Below are 13,298 nucleotides of genomic sequence, written 5' to 3'. Positions count from 1 at the left end.
GCGCCTGAGAACACGTGGACCGTGGCGAGGCGCCTGAGAACACGTGGAACGTGGCAAGGCGCCTGAGAACACGTGCACCGAGGCAAGGCGCCTGAGAACACGTGGACCATGGCAAGGCGCCTGAGAACACGTGGACCGTGGCGAGGCGCTTGAGAACACGTGGACCGTGGCGAGGCGCCTGAGAACATGTGGACCGTGCCAAGGCGCCTGAGAACACGTGGACAGTGGCAAGGCGCCTGAGAACACGTGGACCGTGGCAAGGCGCCTGAGAACACGTGGACCGTGGCGAGGCGCCTGAGAACACGTGGACCGTGGCGAGGCGCCTGAGAACACATGGACCGTGGCAAGGCGCCTGAGAACACGTGGACCGTGGCAAGGCGCCGAGAACACGTGGACCGTGGCAAGGCGCCTGAGAACATGTGGACCTTGGCAAGGTGCCTGAGAACACGTGGACCGTGGCAAGGCGCCTCAGAACACGTGGACCGTGGCAAGGCGCCTGAGAACACGTGGACCGTGGCAAGGCGCCGAGAACACGTGGACCGTGGCAAGGCGCCTGAGAACACGTGGACCGTGGCAAGGCGCCTAAGAACACGTGGACCGTGGCAAGGCACCTGAGAACACGTGGACCGTGGCGAGGCGCCTGAGAACACGTGGACCGTGGCGAGACGCCTGAGAACACGTGGACCGTGGCAAGGCGCCTGAGAACACGTGGACCGTGGCAAGGCGCCTGAGAACACGTGGACCGTGGCAAGGCGCCGAGAACACGTGGACCGTGGCAAGGCGCCTGAGAACACGTGGACCGTGGCGAGGCACCTGAGAACACGTGGACCGTGGCGAGGTGCCTGAGAACACGTGGACCGTGGCGAGGCGCCTGAGAACACGTGGAGCGTGGCGAGGCGCCTGAGAACACGTGGACCGTGGCAAGGCACCTGAGAACGCGTGGACCGTGCAAGGCGCCTGAGAACACGTGGACCGTGGCAAGGCACCTGAGAACACGTGGACCGTGGCGAGCCGCCTGAGAACACGTGGACCGTGGCGAGGCGCCTGAGAACACGTGGACCGTGGCGAGGCGCCTGAGAACACGAGGACCGTGGGAAGCCGCCTGAGAACACGTGGACCGTGGCAAGGCGCCTGAGAACACGTGGACCGTGGCAAGGCGCCTGAGAACACGTGGACCGTGGCGAGGCGCCTGAGAACACGTGGACCGTGGCAAGGCGCCTGAGAACATGTGGACCGTGGCGAGGCGCCTGAGAACACGTGGACCGTGGCGAGGCGCCTGAGAACACGTGGACTGTGGCAAGGCGCCTGAGAACACGTGCACCGAGGCAAGGCGCCTGAGAACACGTGGACCATGGCAATGCGCCTGAGAACACGTGGACCGTGGCGAGGCGCCTGAGAACACGTGGACCGTGGCGAGGCGCCTGAGAACATGTGGACCGTGGCAAGGCGCCTGAGAACACGTGGACCATGGCAAGGCGCCTGAGAACACGTGGACCGTGGCAAGGCACCTGAGAACACGTGGACCGTGGCGAGGCGCCTGAGAACACGTGGACCGTGGCAAGGCGCCTGAGAACACGTGGACTGTGGCAAGGCGCCGAGAACACGTGGACCGTGGCAAGGCGCCTGAAAACACGTGGACCTTGGCAAGGCGCCTGAGAACGCATGGACCATGGCGAGGCGCCTGAGAACACGTGGACCGTGGCGAGGCGCCTGAGAACACGTGGACCGTGGCGAGGCGCCTGAGAACACGTGGACCGTGGCAAGGCACCTGAGAACACGAGGACCGTGGCAAGGCGCCTAAGAACGCGTGGACCGTGGCAAGGCACCTGAGAACACGTGGACCGTGGCAAGGCGCCTGAGAACACGTGGACCCTGGCAAGGCACCTGAGAACACGTGGACCGTGGCGAGCCGCCTGAGAACACGTGGACCGTGGCGAGGCGCCTGAGAACACGTGGACCGTGGCAAGGTGCCTGAGAACACGTGGACCGTGGCGAGGCGCCTGAGAACACGTGGACCGCGGCGAGGCGCCTGAGAACACGTGGACCGTGGCAAGGCACCAGAGAACACGTGGACCGTGCAAGGCGCCTGAGAACACGTGGACCGTGGCAAGGCACCTGAGAACACGTGGACCGTGGCGAGCCGCCTGAGAACACGTGGAACGTGGCGAGGCGCCTGAGAACACGTGGACCGTGGCGAGGCGCCTGAGAACACGTGGACCGTGGCAAGGCGCCTGAGAACACGTGGACCGTGGCAAGGCGCCTGAGAACACGTTTACTGTGGCGAGGCGCCTGAGAACACGTGGACCGTGGCAAGGCGCCTGAGAACATGTGGACCGTGGCGAGGCGCCTGAGAACACGTGGACCGTGGCGAGGCGCCTGAGAACACGTGGAACGTGGCAAGGCGCCTGAGAACACGTGCACCGAGGCAAGGCGCCTGAGAACACGTGGACCATGGCAAGGCGCCTGAGAACACGTGGACCGTGGCGAGGCGCTTGAGAACACGTGGACCGTGGCGAGGCGCCTGAGAACATGTGGACCGTGCCAAGGCGCCTGAGAACACGTGGACAGTGGCAAGGCGCCTGAGAACACGTGGACCGTGGCAAGGCGCCTGAGAACACGTGGACCGTGGCGAGGCGCCTGAGAACACGTGGACCGTGGCGAGGCGCCTGAGAACACATGGACCGTGGCAAGGCGCCTGAGAACACGTGGACCGTGGCAAGGCGCCGAGAACACGTGGACCGTGGCAAGGCGCCTGAGAACATGTGGACCTTGGCAAGGTGCCTGAGAACACGTGGACCGTGGCGAGGCGCCTGAGAACACGTGGACCGTGGCGAGGCGCCTGAGAACACGTGGACCGTGGCGAGGCGCCTGAGAACACGTGGACCGTGGCAAGGCACCTGAGAACACGTGGACCGTGGCAAGGCGCCTGAGAACACGTGGACCGTGGCAAGGTACCTGAGAACAAGTGGACCGTGGCGAGGCGCCTGAGAACACGTGGACCGTGGCGAGGCGCCTGAGAACACGTGGACCGTGGCAAGGCACCTGAGAACACGTGGACCGTGGCAAGGCGCCTGAGAACACGTGGACCGTGGCAAGGCACCTGAGAACACGTGGACCGTGGCGAGGCGCCTGAGAACACGTGGACCGTGGCAAGGCACCTGAGAACACGTGGACCGTGGCGAGCCGCCTGAGAACACGTGGAACGTGGCGAGGCGCCTGAGAACACGTGGACCGTGGCGAGGCGCCTGAGAACACGTGGACCGTGGCAAGGCGCCTGAGAACACGTGGACCGTGGCAAGGCGCCTGAGAACACGTTTACCGTGGCGAGGCGCCTGAGAACACGTGGACCGTGGCAAGGCGCCTGAGAACATGTGGACCGTGGCGAGGCGCCTGAGAACACGTGGACCGTGGCGAGGCGCCTGAGAACACGTGGAACGTGGCAAGGCGCCTGAGAACACGTGCACCAAGGCAAGGCGCCTGAGAACACGTGGACCATGGCAAGGCGCCTGAGAACACGTGGACCGTGGCGAGGCGCTTGAGAACACGCGGACCGTGGCGAGGCGCCTGAGAACATGTGGACCGTGCCAAGGCGCCTGAGAACACGTGGACAGTGGCAAGGCGCCTGAGAACACGTGGACCGTGGCAAGGCGCCTGAGAACACGTGGACCGTGGCGAGGCGCCTGAGAACACATGGACCGTGGCAAGGCGCCTGAGAACACGTGGACCGTGGCAAGGCGCCGAGAACACGTGGACCGTGGCAAGGCGCCTGAGAACACGTGGACCTTGGCAAGGGCCTGAGAACACGTGGACCGTGGCGAGGCGCCTGAGAACACGTGGACCGTGGCGAGGCGCCTGAGAACACGTGGACCGTGGCGAGGCGCCTGAGAACACGTGGACCGTGGCAAGGCACCTGAGAACACGTGGACCGTGGCAAGGCGCCTGAGAACACGTGGACCGTGGCAAGGTACCTGAGAACAAGTGGACCGTGGCGAGGCGCCTGAGAACACGTGGACCGTGGCGAGGCGCCTGAGAACACGTGGACCGTGGCAAGGCACCTGAGAACACGTGGACCGTGGCAAGGCGCCTGAGAACACGTGGACCGTGGCAAGGCACCTGAGAACACGTGGACCGTGGCGAGGCGCCTGAGAACACGTGGACCGTGGCGAGGCGCCTGAGAACACGTGGACCGTGGCAAGGCACCTGAGAACACGTGGACCGTGGCAAGGCGCCTGAGAACACGTGGACCGTGGCAAGGCGCCTGAGAACACGTGGACCGTGGCAAGGCGCCGAGAACACGTGGACCGTGGCAAGGCGCCTGAGAACAGGTGGACCGTGGCAAGGCGCCTGAGAACACGTGGACCGTGGCAAGGCACCTGAGAACACGTGGACCGTGGCGAGGCGCCTGAGAACACGTGGACCGTGGCGAGGCGCCTGAGAACACGTGGACCGTGGCAAGGCGCCTGAGAACACGTGGACCGTGGCAAGGCGCCTGAGAACACGTGGACCGTGGCAAGGCGCCTGAGAACACGTGGACCGTGGCAAGGCGCCGAGAACACGTGGACCGTGGCAAGGCGCCTGAGAACACGTGGACCGTGGCGAGGCACCTGAGAACACGTGGACCGTGGCGAGGTGCGTGAGAACACGTGGACCGTGGCGAGGCGCCTGAGAACACGTGGATCGTGGCGAGGCGCCTGAGAACACGTGGACCGTGGCAAGGCACCTGAGAACGCGTGGACCGTGGCAAGGCGCCTGAGAACACGAGGACCGAGGCAAGGCACCTGAGAACACGTGGACCGTGGCGAGCCGCCTGAGAACACGTGGACCGTGGCGAGGCGCCTGAGAACACGTGGACCGTGGCGAGGCGCCTGAGAACACGAGAACCGTGGGAAGCCGCCTGAGAACACGTGGACCGTGGCAAGGCGCCTGAGAACACGTGGACCGTGGCGAGGCGCCTGAGAACACGTGGACCGTGGCGAGGCGCCTGAGAACATGTGGACCGTGGCGAGGCGCCTGAGAACACGTGGACCGTGGCGAGGCGCCTGAGAACACGTGGACCGTGGCGAGGCGCCTGAGAACACGTGGACCGTGGCAAGGCGCCTGAGAACACGTGGACCGTGGCAAGGCGCCTGAGAACAAATGGACCGTGGCGAGGCGCCTGAGAACACGTGGACCGTGGCGAGGCGCCTGAGAACACGTGGACCGTGGCGAGGCGCCTGAGAACACGTGGACTGTGGCAAGGCGCCTGAGAACACGTGGAACGTGGCAAGGCACCTGAGAACACGTGGACCGTGGCGAGGCGCCTGAGAACACGTGGACCGTGGCGAGGCGCCTGAGAACACGTGGACCGTGGCAAGGCGCCTGAGAACACGTGGACCGTGGCAAGGCGCCTGAGAACACGTGGACCGTGGCAAGGCGCCTGAGAACACGTGGACCGTGGCAAGGCGCCGAGAACACGTGGACCGTGGCAAGGCGCCTGAGAACACGTGGACCGTGGCAAGGCGCCTGAGAACACGTGGACCGTGGCAAGGCGCCGAGAACACGTGGACCGTGGCAAGGCGCCTGAGAACATGTGGACCTTGGCAACGTGCCTGAGAACACGTGGACCGTGGCGAGGCGCCTGAGAACACGTGGACCGTGGCGAGGCGCCTGAGAACACGTGGACCGTGGCGAGGCGCCTGAGAACACGTGGACCGTGGCGAGGCGCCTGAGAACACGTGGACCGTGGCAAGGCGCCTGAGAACACGTGGACCGTGGCAAGGTGCCTGAGAACAAGTGGACCGTGGCGAGGCGCCTGAGAACACGTGGACCGTGGCGAGGCGCCTGAGAACACGTGGACCGTGGCGAGGCGCCTGAGAACACGTGGACCGTGGCAAGGCGCCTGAGAACACGTGGACCGTGGCAAGGCGCCTGAGAACACGTGGACCGTGGCGAGGCGCCTGAGAACACGTGGACCGTGGCGAGGCGCCTGAGAACACGTGGACCGTGGCGAGGCGCCTGAGAACACGTGGACCGTGGCAAGGCACCTGAGAACACGTGGACCGTGGCAAGGCGCCTGAGAACACGTGGACCGTGGCAAGGCGCCGAGAACACGTGGACCGTGGCAAGGCGCCGAGAACACGTGGACCGTGGCAAGGCGCCTGAGAACAGGTGGACCGTGGCAAGGCGCCTGAGAACACGTGGACCGTGGCAAGGCACCTGAGAACACGTGGACCGTGGCGAGGCGCCTGAGAACACGTGGACCGTGGCGAGGCGCCTGAGAACACGTGGACCGTGGCAAGGCGCCTGAGAACACGTGGACCGTGGCAAGGCGCCTGAGAACACGTTTACCGTGGCAAGGCGCCGAGAACACGTGGACCGTGGCAAGGCGCCGAGAACACGTGGACCGTGGCAAGGCGCCTGAGAACACGTGGACCGTGGCGAGGCACCTGAGAACACGTGGACCGTGGCGAGGCGCGTGAGAACACGTGGACCGTGGCGAGGCGCCTGAGAACACGTGGACCGTGGCGAGGCGCCTGAGAACACGTGGACCGTGGCAAGGCACCTGAGAACACGTGGACCGTGGCAAGGCGCCTGAGAACACGAGGACCGTGGCAAGGCACCTGAGAACACGTGGACCGTGGCGAGCCGCCTGAGAACACGTGGACCGTGGCGAGGCGCCTGAGAACACGTGGACCGTGGCGAGGCGCCTGAGAACACGAGGACCGTGGGAAGCCGCCTGAGAACACGTGGACCGTGGCAAGGCGCCTGAGAACACGTGGACCGTGGCAAGGCGCCTGAGAACACGTGGACCATGGCGAGGCGCCTGAGAACACGTGGACCGTGGCAAGGCGCCTGAGAACACGTGGACCGTGGCGAGGCGCCTGAGAACACGTGGACCGTGGCGAGGCGCCTGAGAACACGTGGACCGTGGCAAGGCACCTGAGAACACGTGGACCGTGGCAAGGCGCCTGAGAACACGTGGACCGTGGCAAGGCACCTGAGAACAAGTGGACCGTGGCGAGGCGCCTGAGAACACGTGGACCGTGGCGAGGCGCCTGAGAACACGTGGACCGTGGCAAGGCACCTGAGAACACGTGGACCGTGGCGAGGCGCCTGAGAACACGTGGACCGTGGCGAGGCGCCCGAGAACACGTGGACCGTGGCAAGGCGCCCGAGAACACGTGGACCGTGGCAAGGCGCCTGAGAACACGTGGACCGTGGCAAGGCGCCTGAGAACACGTGGACTGTGGCAAGGCGCCGAGAACACGTGGACCGTGGCAAGGCGCCTGAGAACACGTGGACCGTGGCAAGGCGCCTGAGAACACGTGGACCGTGGCAAGGCACCTGAGAACACGTGGACCGTGGCGAGGCGCCTGAGAACACGTGGACCGTGGCGAGACGCCTGAGAACACGTGGACCGTGGCAAGGCGCCTGAGAACACGTGGACCGTGGCAAGGCGCCTGAGAACACGTGGACCGTGGCAAGGCGCCTGAGAACACGTGGACCGTGGCAAGGCGCCGAGAACACGTGGACCGTGGCAAGGCGCCTGAGAACACGTGGACCGTGGCGAGGCACCTGAGAACACGTGGACCGTGGCGAGGTGGCTGAGAACACGTAGACCGTGGCGAGGCGCCTGAGAACACGTGGATCGTGGCGAGGCGCCTGAGAACACGTGGACCGTGGCAAGGCACCTGAGATCGCGTGGACCGTGGCAAGGCGCCTGAGAACACGTGGACCGTGGCAAGGCACCTGAGAACACGTGGACCGTGGCGAGCCGCCTGAGAACACGTGGACCGTGGCGAGGCGCCTGAGAACACGTGGACCGTGGCGAGGCGCCTGAGAACACGAGGACCGTGGGAAGCCGCCTGAGAACACGTGGACCGTGGCAAGGCGCCTGAGAACACGTGGACCGTGGCAAGGCGCCTGAGAACACGTGGACCGTGGCGAGGCGCCTGAGAACACGTGGACCGTGGCAAGGCGCCTGAGAACACGTGGACCGTGGCGAGGCGCCTGAGAACACGTGGACCGTGGCGAGGCGCCTGAGAACACGTGGACTGTGGCAAGGCGCCTGAGAACACGTGCACCGAGGCAAGGCGCCTGAGAACACGTGGACCATGGCAATGCGCCTGAGAACACGTGGACCGTGGCGAGGCGCCTGAGAACACGTGGACCGTGGCGAGGCGCCTGAGAACATGTGGACCGTGGCAAGGCGCCTGAGAACACGTGGACCATGGCAAGGCGCCTGAGAACACGTGGACCGTGGCAAGGCGCCTGAGAACACGTGGACCGTGGCGAGGCGCCTGAGAACACGTGGACCGTGGCAAGGCGCCTGAGAACACGTGGACTGTGGCAAGGTGCCGAGAACACGTGGACCGTGGCAAGGCGCCTGAGAACACGTGGACCTTGGCAAGGCGCCTGAGAACGCGTGGACCATGGCGAGGCGCCTGAGAACACGTGGACCGTGGCGAGGCGCCTGAGAACACGTGGACCGTGGCGAGGCGCCTGAGAACACGTGGACCGTGGCAAGGCACCTGAGAACACGAGGACCGTGGCAAGGCGCCTGAGAACGCGTGGACCGTGGCAAGGCACCTGAGAACACGTGGACCGTGGCAAGGCGCCTGAGAACACGTGGACCCTGGCAAGGCACCTGAGAACACGTGGACCGTGGCGAGGCACCTGAGAACACGTGGACCGTGGCAAGGCGCCTGAGAACACGTGGACCGTGGCAAGGCGCCTGAGAACACGTGGACCGTGGCAAGGCGCCTGAGAACACGTGGACCGTGGCGAGGCGCCTGAGAACACGTGGACCGTGGCGAGGCGCCTGAGTACACGTGGATCGTGACGAGGCGCCTGAGAACACGTGGACCGTGGCAAGGCGCCTGAGAACACGTGGACCGTGGAAAGGCGCCTGAGAACACGTGGACCGTGGCAAGGCGCCTGATTAGACGTGGACCGTGGCAAGGCGCCTGAGAACACGTGGACCGTGGCAAGGCGCCTGAGAACACGTGGACCGTGGCAAGCCGCCTGAGAACACGAGGACCGTGGCAAGGCGCCTGAGAACACGTGGACCGTGGCAAGCCGCCTGAGAACACGAGGACCGTGGCAAGGCGCCTGAGAACACGTGGACCGTGGCAAGGCGCCTGAGAACACGTGGACCGTGGCGAGGCGCCTGAGAACACGTGGACCGTGGCAAGGCGCCTGAGAACATGTGGACCGTGGTGAGGCGCCTGAGAGCACGTGGACCGTGGCGAGGCGCCTGAGAACACGTGGACCATGGCAAGGCGCCTGAGAACACGTGCACCGAGGCAAGGCGCCTGAGAACACGTGGACCATGGCAAGGCGCCTGAGAACACGTGGACCGTGGCGAGGCGCCTGAGAACACGTGGACCGTGGCGAGGCGCCTGAGAACATGTGGACCGTGGCAAGGCGCCTGAGAACACGTGGACCGTGGCAAGGCGCCTGAGAACAGGTGGACCGTGGCAAGGCGCCTGAGAACACGTGGACCGTGGCGAGGCGCCTGAGAACACGTGGACCGTGGCAAGGCGCCTGAGAACACGTGGACTGTGGCAAGGCGCCGAGAACACGTGGACCGTGGCAAGGCGCCTGAGAACACGTGGACCGTGGCAAGGCGCTGAGAACACGTGGACCGTGGCGAGGCGCCTGAGAACACGTGGACCGTGGTGAGGCGCCTGAGAACACGTGGACCGTGGGGAGGCGCCTGAGAACACGTGGACCGTGGCGAGGCGCCTGAGAACACGTGGACCGTGGCAAGGCGCCTGAGAACACGTGCACCGAGGCAAGGCGCCTGAGAACACGTGGACCATGGCAAGGCGCCTGAGAACACGTGGATCGTGGCGAGGCGCCTGAGAACACGTGGACCGTGGCGAGGCGCCTGTGGACACGTGGACCGTGGTAAGGCGCCTGAGAACACGTGGACCGTGGCAAGGCGCCTGAGAACACGTGGACCGTGGCAAGGCGCCTGAGAACACGTGGACCGTGGCAAGGCACCTGAGAACACGTGGACCGTGGCGAGGCGCCTGAGAACACGTGGACCGTGGCAAGGCGCCTGAGAACATGTGGACCGTGGCGAGGCGCCTGAGAACACGTGGACCGTGGCGAGGCGCCTGAGAACACGTGGACCGTGGCAAGGCGCCTGAGAACACGTGCACCGAGGCAAGGCGCCTGAGAACACGTGGACCATGGCAAGGCGCCTGAGAACACGTGGATCGTGGCGAGGCGCCTGAGAACACGTGGACCGTGGCGAGGCGCCTGTGGACACGTGGACCGTGGTAAGGCGCCTGAGAACACGTGGACCGTGGCAAGGCGCCTGAGAACACGTGGACCGTGGCAAGGCGCCTGAGAACACGTGGACCGTGGCGAGGCGCCTGAGAACACGTGGACCGTGGCAAGGCGCCTGAGAACACGTGCACCGAGGCAAGGCGCCTGAGAACACGTGGACCATGGCAAGGCGCCTGAGAACACGTGGATCGTGGCGAGGCGCCTGAGAACACGTGGACCGTGGCGAGGCGCCTGTGGACACGTGGACCGTGGTAAGGCGCCTGAGAACACGTGGACCGTGGCAAGGCGCCTGAGAACACGTGGACCGTGGCAAGGCGCCTGAGAACACGTGGACCGTGGCGAGGCGCCTGAGAACACATGGACCGTGGCAAGGCGCCTGAGAACACGTGGACCGTGGCAAGGCGCCGAGAGCACGTGGACCGTGGCAAGGCGCCTGAGAACACGTGGACCTTGGCAAGGCGCCTGAGAACACATGGACCGTGGCGAGGCGCCTGAGAACATGTGGACCGTGGCGAGGCGCCTGAGAACACGTGGACCGTGGCGAGGCGCCTGAGAACACGTGGACCGTGGCAAGGCACCTGAGAACACGTGGACCGTGGCAAGGCGCCTGAGAACACGTGGACCGTGGCAAGGCACCTGAGAACACGTGGACCATGGCGAGGCGCCTGAGAACACGTGGACCGTGGCGAGGCGCCTGAGAACACATGGACCGTGGCAAGGCACCTGAGAACACGTGGACCGTGGCAAGGCGCCTGAGAACAAGTGGACCGTGGCAAGGCACCTGAGAACACGTGGACCGTGGCGAGGCGCCTGAGAACACGTGGACCGTGGCGAGGCGCCTGAGAACACGTGGACCATGGCAAGGCGCCTTAGAACACGTGGACCGTGGCAAGGCGCCTGAGAACACGTGGACCGTGGCAAGGCGCCTGAGAACACGTGCACTGAGGCAAGGCGCCTGAGAACACGTGGACCATGGCAAGGCGCCTGAGAACACGTGGACCGTGGCGAGGCGCCTGAGAACACGTGGACCGTGGCGAGGCGCCTGAGAACACGTGGACCGTGGCGAGGCGCCTGAGAACATGTGGACCGTGGCAAGGCGCCTGAGAACACGTGGACCGCGGCAAGGCGCCTGAGAACACGTGGACCGTGGTAAGGCGCCTGAGAACACGTGGACCGTGGCGAGGCGCCTGAGAACACGTGGACCGTGGCAAGGCACCTGAGAACACGTGGACCGTGGCAAGGCGCCGAGAACACGAGGACCGTGGCAAGGCGCCTGAGAACACGTGGACCATGGCAAGGCGCCTGAGAACACGTGGACCGTGGCGAGGCGCCTGAGAACACGTGGACCGTGGCGAGGCGCCTGAGAACACGTGGACCGTGGCGAGGCGCCTGAGAACACGTGGACCGTGGCAAGGCGCCTGAGAACACGTGGACCGTGGCAAGGCGCCTGAGAACACGTGGACCGTGGCAAGGTGCCTGAGAACACATGTACCGTGGCAAGGCGCCTGAGAACACGTGGACCGTGGCGAGGCGCCTGAGAACACGTGGACCGTGGCAAGGCGCCTGAGAACACATGGACCGTGGCAAGGCGCCTGAGATTACGTGGACCGTGGCAAGGCGCCTGAGAACACGTGGACCATGGCAAGGCGCCTAGAACACGTGGACCGTGGCAAGGCGCCTGAGAACACGTGGACCGTGGCAAGGCGCCTGAGAACACGTGGACCGTGGCGAGGCGCCTGAGAACACGTGGACCGTGGTAAGGCGCCGAGAACACGTGGACCGTGGCACGGCGCCTGAGAACACGTGGACCGTGGCGAGGCGCCTGAGAACACGTGGACCGTGGCGAGGCGCCTGAGTACACGTGGATCGTGACGAGGCGCCTGAGAACACGTGGACCGTGGCAAGGCGCCTGAGAACACGTGGACCGTGGCAAGGCGCCTGAGTACACGTGGACCGTGGCAAGGCGCCTGAGAACACGTGGACCGTGGCAAGGCGCCTGAGAACACGTGGACCGTGGCAAGGCGCCTGAGAACACGTGGACCATGGCAAGGCGCCTAGAACACGTGGACCGTGGCAAGGCGCCTGAGAACACGTGGACCGTGGCGAGGCGCCTGAGAACACGTGGACCGTGGCGAGGCGCCTGAGAACACGTGGACCGTGGCAAGGCGCCTGAGAACACGTGGACCATGGTAAGGCGCCGAGAACACGTGGACCGTGGCACGGCGCCTGAGAACACGTGGACCGTGGCGAGGCGCCTGAGAACACGTGGACCGTGGCGAGGCGCCTGAGAACACGTGGACCGTGGCGAGGCGCCTGAGAACACGTGGACCGTGGCAAGGCGCCTGAGAACACGTGGACCATGGCGAGGCGCCTGAGAACACGTGGACCGTGGCGAGGCGCCTGAGAACATGTGGACCGTGGCGAGGCGCCTGAGTACACGTGGATCGTGACGAGGCGCCTGAGAACACGTGGACCGTGGCAAGGCGCCTGAGAACACGTGGACCGTGGCAAGGCGCCTGAGAACACGTGGACCGTGGCAAGGCGCCTGAGAACACGTGGACCGTGGCAAGGCGCCTGAGAACACGTGGACCGTGGCAAGGCGCCTGAGAATACGTGGACCGTGGCAAGCCCCCTGAGAACACGAGGACCGTGGCAAGGCGCCTGAGAACATGTGGACCGTGGCAAGCCGCCTGAGAATACGAGGACCGTGGCAAGGCGCCTGAGAACACGTGGACCGTGGCAAGGTGCCTGAGAACACGTGGACCGAGGCAAGGCGCCTGACAACACGTGGACCGTGGCAAGGCGCCCGAGAACACGTGGACCGTGGCAAGCCGCCTGAGAACACGAGGACCGTGGCAAGGCCCCTGAGAACACGTGGACCGTGGCAAGGCGCCTGAGAACACGTGGACCGTGGCAAGGCGCCTGAGAACACGTGGACCGTGGCAAGGCGCCTGAGAACATGTGGACCGTGGCAAGGCGCCTGAGAACACGTGGACCGTGGCAAGGCGCCTGAGAACACG

Source organism: Schistocerca piceifrons, chromosome 7 (genome assembly GCF_021461385.2).
Source record: "Schistocerca piceifrons isolate TAMUIC-IGC-003096 chromosome 7, iqSchPice1.1, whole genome shotgun sequence".
NCBI classification, from domain to species: Eukaryota; Metazoa; Arthropoda; class Insecta; order Orthoptera; family Acrididae; genus Schistocerca; species Schistocerca piceifrons.
The sequence above is the reverse complement of the archived record's forward strand: the minus strand, read 5'-3'. Positions refer to the sequence as shown.